Source organism: Lampris incognitus, chromosome 7 (genome assembly GCF_029633865.1).
Source record: "Lampris incognitus isolate fLamInc1 chromosome 7, fLamInc1.hap2, whole genome shotgun sequence".
In the NCBI taxonomy this organism is placed as follows: domain Eukaryota; kingdom Metazoa; phylum Chordata; class Actinopteri; order Lampriformes; family Lampridae; genus Lampris; species Lampris incognitus.
In genome coordinates this window covers 12,013,682-12,021,931 of record NC_079217.1, presented here as the reverse complement: position 1 = coordinate 12,021,931, position 8,250 = coordinate 12,013,682, and positions in this window count along the sequence as shown.

The window sequence follows — 8,250 nt, the reverse complement described above, 5'->3', positions numbered from 1 at the left end:
TTGCAGCATGGATCAATCCCTCAGGTGCATATGTCACAGCCTGCTGCCCTCTACCCCCAAGAGGTGACCACCCCACTAGCAGTGCAACATGTAGCCCCTAACCACACAGCCCCTGCCTCAGACCCTCGAGCTGTCATGTACCACAACACACTCCCACAACACCCATCCACCACCCTGCACATGCACCCACGTCCGTATGAGCCCCCAATGAATGCTGCCGTCAGAACCGCAGCCAACACAACCCTTCCACCAGCTGCATATGGTGGGTTCATGCAAACTCATCAGGTAAAAAATGTCCAAATCTTCACTGGCAATCCAGACAGCAAAATACTTGTAGAAGACTGGGTTCGTGATATGCAGTACCTTCTGGAGGCAATCGAGCTCCCCACACACCTCCGCTTTCCGACTGTTGTGCGACACCTGAGCGGTGAGGCCAGGAAGCTAGTCCTGAACCTACCCCCCCACGACCAGACTCCAGAGAAGGCGTATGAGGAGCTCAGGGCTGAATACAGCGACACACAAGGCTCACTTGATCCACTAGCCGACTTCTATGAGCGCAGCCAGAGGTCCGGAGAGTCTGCCTGCTCTTATGCTATTGCTCTGGAGGCAACACTGAGAGCGGTAGAGGAAAGTCAGAGAGGGGGCAGGCAATTTCCTGATCGTGATAGTTAACTCACTCGACAGTTTCTAAGAGGGCTTATGGATGAGATGGTGTATGCAAGGATCGCACCAATGAAGCCCAGGCTTTTGAGTTTCCGGGAGCTGCAAGCAGAGCTTAGAAACCTTGCAAAAGAGACTCAGAAGTTCCAGTCACAACACAAGACAAAGAAAGCGCTCACCCAGGTGCAGGTCACATCAGAATGTGATACCAATATGAGGTCAGAGAGGTCAAAACACACTTCAGAGTGGACAGAGCTGAAAGATATGGTCAAGAAATTAGCTCTTAGCCAAGAAGAACAGATGGCCAAGTTGGCTCACCTTGAGATGAGAATTGCTGCACCTACCCCTGCACCAGCCCCTGCACCCCCACTAAGGCCCCAACCATCTCCCAGAACAGTTACTCAGGGCTCCAGTGTTGTTTGCTACCGGTGTGGGAAGCAAGGGCATATAGCCCGAGTATGTCGAGCGGTGCTCCCAGATCCCAGTCCGCCCTGGACTCACCGACCTCAGCCTGCAACCTCCGCGGAGAGCACCACGCCCCACTCAACGCAGCATTTAAACGCCTAGAGCCTGTGGTAACTGGGGCAACCATGGGCCAGCAGCAAGACCCCCCACTGCAGGTGAGCGATACTGATGATGGAGTAGAGGACATTCCTATTGTGGGTCCCAGGAATGAGGGTGAGGTGGAAGTCAATGGATTCAAGTGCAGGGCTCTTATCGATTCCGGCTCTCAGGTAACCAGTATTACTCACGGATACTGGTGCAACCACCCTGACCTCCATGGACAGAAACTACGGCCCTCTAAAATACCCATAGCAGGTGCAGCAGGTCAGGATGTGCCTTACTCTGGTGTCCTGTGCATTAAGTTGATAGTGCTGGGGAAAGAGTTCCAGAGTGTGCCGGCTTTTGTTGTCCCTGACTCCGAGTATCGCTCCTCCGTCCCACTGCTTGTGGGAACTAATGTCGTCCGTGCCGCCAGGAGGCACCTCCAAGCAACCTATGGGGAGCAATATCTTCAGCGGGTGAAGGAAAGCCATCCAGAGTGGTACACAGCTTTACTGGAAACTGGCGACACGGAATATACAGGAGCAGACGACATGGTGGGCCCTGCTGTGTACACTGGCCGTAAAATACGCATCCCGGGAGGGAAAGAGATGGACTTAATGTGCAAAATCAAAGCTGGTCCACAAAGAAAGACATACACAGCGCTAATTGAAGGCCACGCCTCCATTCGGCTTCCTCAGGACCTTATGGTCGCCAAAGTTCTTGCAGATGTGAAGAAAGGCTGTGCTCCTGTCAGAGTGATGAACCTGTCCCAACAAACTGTCACAATCAAACCACACACACAGCTGGCCAGCGCCTTCCTGGTGGACAGTGTTGTGGATTTTTCAGCCACGGAACAGGGTTGTCATCAAAATGAGGAGAACAAAGAGACATACCGGTGTCTGAACCAAGTTGTGAGCAGTGGTGGGGTAGACATAAGTGAAGCAGCAGTGGAGAATGAGCACCAGCGCGCCCTCCTAAAAGAGCTTGTGGAGAGGAATATGGGGGTGTTCTCACAGCACTCAATGGACTACGGCCACACAAAAACAGTGCAGCACGAAATCCCCCTGGTCGACTCAAAGCCCTTTCGACTCCCGTACCGCAAGATTCCCCCTTCACAGTGGCAGGATGTGAGGAAGTTGCTGACAGAAATGGAAACAGCAGGGGTTATCAGGCCTAGTAAGAGTCCATATGCTTCGCCAGTAGTGATTGTTACCAAGAAAGACGGATCACTAAGATTATGCATCGATTACCGAAGGCTTAACGCCTGCAGCACAAGAGATGCATTTCCACTGCCCAGAATAGAGGAGGCCCTGGAGGCTCTGGGTCAGGCAAAGTATTTTTCAACACTTGATCTCACATCTGGATACTGGCAGGTAGAGGTGGCGGAGCAGGACAAACACAAAACAGCATTCAGTACTCCCATGGGGCTGTTTGAAGCCAACAGAATGCCTTTCGGCCTTCAAAACGCTCCGTCCACCTTCCAGAGACTCATGACCTGCTGCTTTGGCGATCTGAACTTCACCCATCTCCTGATCTACCTTGATGATCTGATCATATTCTCTAAAACCTTTGATGAGCATATGGAGAGGCTGCAGCTGGTGTTCGATCGACTGAAGGAGCATGGCTTGAAGTTGAAGCCTTCCAAATGTCAGCTTGTGAGAAAGGAGGTGCGCTACTTGGGTCACCTGGTGTCTGCGGAGGGCATCAGGACAGACCCAGAGAAGATCAGCAGAGTCAAGGACTGGGCGAGGCCCACGAATCGTAAAGAGGTGCTTCAGTTCCTGGGATTCACCGGATATTACAGGCGGTTTGTGTGCAGTTACTCCACCTTAGCCGCGCCCCTGTACCGCCTTACCGCTGGTGACCCTAGAAAGAAACGGAGAGGGGGGAAGAAGAAGTTAGTGCCTGACCCGCCCTTTGTCTGGACTGATGAGTGTGAGGAGGGTTTTCAGTCATTGAGAGAAAGATTGACAACTGCTCCAGTGTTAGGCTATCCAGACTACAGCCTACCCTTTCTGCTCCAGACTGACGCCTCGGGGGAGGGGCTTGGTGCTGTATTAGCCCAAGTTCAGGACGGAGTCGAGAGAGTCATAGCTTATGGCAGCAGAGGCTTGAGCCCAGCAGGGACGAGGTATCCTGCACACAAACTAGAGTTCCTCGCTCTGAAATGAGCAGTGACCGACAAGTTCTATGACCATCTATATGGGCGCAAGTTCTCAGTCCAGACAGACAATAACCCCCTCAAGTATGTCATGTTGTCTGCAAAATTGGATGCTACAGGTCAGCGGTGGGTGTCTCGGCTGTCAGCATTTGATTTTGATGTGCAGTATCGAAGGGGACAGACTAATGCGAATGCTGATGCCCTCTCCCGGCTGTCTAACCAGGAGGTCACCCAAGTCCTGCAAACCTGCCCTCAGCTTGTATCAGCCAAAGTACAAAGGTGTGTAGAGGAACAATCTCCCCAACAACTGGAAAGCTCCGCTTCAGAGGGACCTGAGCATCAAGAACCTCTGTCACACACGCTCGGTGAATCCTATCAAGATGTGGGGATGGACTCTCTACCTGCATTGACAAAACAGGAGATTCGTGCAGGGCAAAAAGAGGATGCTGTAATCGGTCCCGTTTTGCACTTTAAAAGTGTGAACCAAAAACCGAGCCGCAGCGAGAGGATTGGTGGTGGCAGGCAGGTTTGCCTTCTCTTAAAAGAGTGGCGGAGGTTATTAGTAAGAGATGGAATAATGTATCATCAGGTCCAAGACTGTCAAAGGGGAGTAGTAGAGCAGCTGGTACTACCAGAGAGATTTCACACATCCGTCAAGACTGCACTTCATGATGACTCAGGGCATTTAGGGTTTGAGAGAACGCTGCAGATGATAAGGGAGAGATTTTACTGGCCTAAGATGTTCCAGGAAATAAAGGCTTGGTGTGAGCAGTGTGAAAGGTGCTGCCTCAGAAAGACTCCAACTGCAGGCCTCAGGGCTCCCCTGGTCAGTATTCACAGCAGCGCTCCTATGGAACTTGTGTGTGTAGACTTTCTGACTCTGGAGAAATCAAAGGGAGGCATAGAAAATGTGCTTATTGTCACTGACCACTTCTCCCGGTACGCCCAGGCCTATCCCACTAAAGACCAAAAAGCCTGTACAGTGGCGAAGGTACTGTGGAAGAACTTTTTCTGTCGGTTTGGATTCCCAGCAAAACTACATGCAGACCAGGGGCGTAATTTTGAAAGTGCTGTGGTGAAAGAGCTGTGTAAGTGTACTGGTGTCACTAAGACACATACAACCCCCTATCACCCCCAGGGTAACGGCACCACCGAAAGGTTCAACCGGACTCTCATGGACATGCTGGGGACACTAGAGCCTCACCTGAAACCCCGCTGGCATGAGTATGTGGATGCAATGACACATGCGTATAACTGCACCAAACATGACTCTACTGGGTACACACCGTATTACCTAATGTTTGGTAGACATCCACGACTCCCAGTCGACCTGATTTTTGGGCTTTCTACCACCAAAGAGCCATGTGAGTATAGTGAATATGTCCAGACCCTGCATGACTGTCTGTCGGAAGCTTATACTCAGGCTAACCAGGCCTCACGACATGCAAACGAGCAGCAGAAAAGGTACTATGATCAAAAGGCAAAGAGTCAAGGTTTCAGCCCAGGGGACAGAGTCTTGGTCAAAATATGTCATGTGGAGGGACGGCAGAAACTGGGAGACAGATGGGAGTCATGCCCATACATTGTGGTGAAGAAACAACCCAGTATACCTGTATATGTGGTCCGAACAGAGGATGGTGAAAAAGAGAGAGTGGTTCACCGCGACCTTCTTACACAGTGTATGTTTCTTCCGGTGGAGCGGGCTGGTGCAGCAACAAGTGCAGGAGTTGAGTCTGACATGGGGGACTGGGAGGTGGATGGCATGGAGGTAATGGGAGAGGAAGCCGAAAAAGTGAGTCAAGGGGGGGAAGAGGACATAAATGTCAGTGACACCAATGCACTTGATGGCCCCAGCCTGAGGAGGAACCCACAGAGAACTCGACGTCCCCCAAAGAAATTGTCTTACGAGTCACAGGTGGTGAGATCAAAAGAGGAACAGCAGAAGATAGAGAGGGGCTGGACATTGTGGCAGAGGGCCATAGCAGAGAGAGTAGCAGGGCACGTATAATCCATGGAAAAAAAACAAACAAACAAAGTTTTTATTAATGGTTTATTTACTTTGATTGCATTTACACATCTACATTTCATATGCAACTCGTGGTATTAATACGTCACTTTCAGTGTGATCTGTTTTAATGTTTATGCTCATAAGTTTTATTTGTTTTGTTTTGTTTGGTCTGATGGCTGGGACGCCATCAATTAAAGAAGGGGTAGATGTAAGGTAGTAATGTAAATCCGCCACGGGGTGGCACTGTTACGCTGTATGTTCCCCTGGGAATGCCGCAAATGGCGATGTTTGTCCCTTTTGCAACACCGTACCCCTAGTTCTTTTCCCGGGCAAAAGGCTACGTTGATCACATGTTTTTTTGTTTCTTCTGCCGGAAGGTGAGCAGTGTTACTGGCGGTCTGCATTATCATAAAAATATTGATTTATATCGCACATATTGTCTAACTGTTTATTCTGTGGTGTTAATAGACAAGTTTGCTTATAACCTAGTTAAAGTTTGATGTCGAACATGGTATTTGGCAAGAGAAATGTGACAAAAAAGTGTTGGCTAGCCTGTTGAGCATTAGCATGGCATATAACGCAGGATGCAGTATTATTTGAGCAGATTATCCATGGTTTTTTTGTTTAATTTTATGGGTAATAAGTGCCTTATTTAATTTATAATGGATGACATTTGCTGTGGTTTTGCCGTAAGGTAGGATTTTGATATGAGATGTGTTTATTTGCACATTTGCACTTTTTATTTTAATTTTATTGAGAAAGAAAAATGTTTTTTTGTTTCTTCTGCCGGAAGCTGTGAGTATGAGGAGGCCAGCGGCCAGCAGATTGATGAGAGGTGAAGTGTAAGCGAGTGCCAATAAAGTGTCCAGGTCTCAGCCACGATCCCAAGCCTCCGCCTCCTTCCTTTTCCACGCAAACATCATACCACAACAAACACAACGCAGAGTCCCAGGGCGTGTAGGGAGACGACGGCCGAACGCAAAGTACGGGTTACATATACTAAAACAACAAGGCGTGGTTCTTTTTCAGAGACAGGCGTGATCTTCTTCTTCTTGGTTTCCCTTCGTCATTGTCGATTACGTTTTCCTCGTGTTGTTTTGCAGGTGTCGTTCCTGCTCCAAGGCCGTCCTAATCGGGCCGGCATACACAGACTCCCTGGCCGTCCTAATCAGGCCAGCATACAATGGTCCTACTCTCAGGCCCAGCTCCTTTAGTCCCCCTGTTGAGGTGATTTATCACCTCATATAATATTTAAAGTGTGGTGCGCGGGTATCTATATCAGTATTCGGTCATTGATTTCTGCCCCAGGGTGGGATGTTCCCCAGGCATCCTTGCAAGGCACCGCTGTGGCTTCCTCAATGACCTGCGAAGCCTATGTGTAGCGTGTGGGTACATAGGTGCTAAATACAAGCAGCAAGCGTTTCTTCATTGCACACAGCAGAGATGTATATAAGTAATACAAAGTGTAGTTAACTGAGGGAGACTAGGCCGTTACTACAAGCATAGAGACATAAACGTAGAATGCATGCTTTATGGATCCTCTTTCAGACAGGGCTGTCCAGGGGGCTGTCTGGGTCATCTGAATCCAACTCGCTGAGGTCCGGTCCCTCTAGGCCCCCTTCGTCTCATGGGGGATGGCCCATACCGAGCATTCCAGAATGGTAACTGTTGAGAGAGTGGTTATCCTCCCTAAACGTCCCTATCTCACCTTTTAACAGGCTCTCTCCGTCTGGGTTGAAAGGCCTGAGCAATTCTACTTCTGTCATCTGGTAGGGCAGGGGGAGGGATGTTATACTAGATTTCATGTGTTTGTCCATGCACCGAATCCATAAGGCCTTGGACATAGGTATACAGAAACAAATTCCAATAATCAATACTATTATTACGACCATTATGGGCCCGGCTAAGGAGGACAGCCAGTTCACCATTTGCCGAACCATTTTGACATCCAGTTTCCAAATGGGTCATTTACCCCTGAATGTTCCTGGAGCTCGTCTGAGAGCATCTTTAGACCTGTTAATGCCCTGGTAAGTGTGCCATCAGGCGCTGTGTTATTTGGGATAAAAGTACAACACTGAGAGCCGAACATTGCACATACACCTCCCGAATGTCGGGTGCTGCCCCGTCATTCCACAGAGGTATATGTCATAACCTCTTCATGCCTGGAGATTCCCCCCACAGTTAATTACATCACATAGGTCGAATTGGAAAGTGTAGCTTTTCCCTGTAGTATAATTTAGTTCTATTCCCCCGTAAATTGATAAACATTTGTCCCTTAGAGCTGTGTTGACTGCTCTTTTAGTTATGTGGTGGTGTAATTGGGTCAGATTGGTATCATTAGCGATATCAATTAGTGGGGGTCCAGTTCTCTCAATATGAATTGACTCTATGTTAGATCGTTCTCGTGAGGCCTGAGCCATTTTCCACCACAACAGTGGTCCTGCTATCATCAGTGAGAGACACCATAGGGTGATCAGTCCTTGGAGTCTGTCACATCCGAGTAGCCTAAATGGATTTCCTGTGTCATGTCTAGGTCTCGTCGGGATTGTCGTAGTCACTGTCAAGGTCCTTCAGGTTTTTTCTAATGTCAGTCAGTGTCCGCTCGGTCGGAGCGTCTGTTTTGCAGCACTGAGTCTTGTGCCACCAGTTGCTTAGTCTGTCTGTTTGCAACCAGACTTCCAGGGAGTACTCTGTAGCTTGGGCCACTTGGAATGGTCTGAGCCAACGTGGTTCACTCCAATTTCGTTGGTGTTGTTTCCTCAACACCCATTCCCCTATTTCCACCGGTGGTGGGACGACGTCATCTGGATCATGCAGAAGTGCTTCCTGTACCTGTGAGGACAAACACTTCACCGCTATGTTAAGCATTGTTACA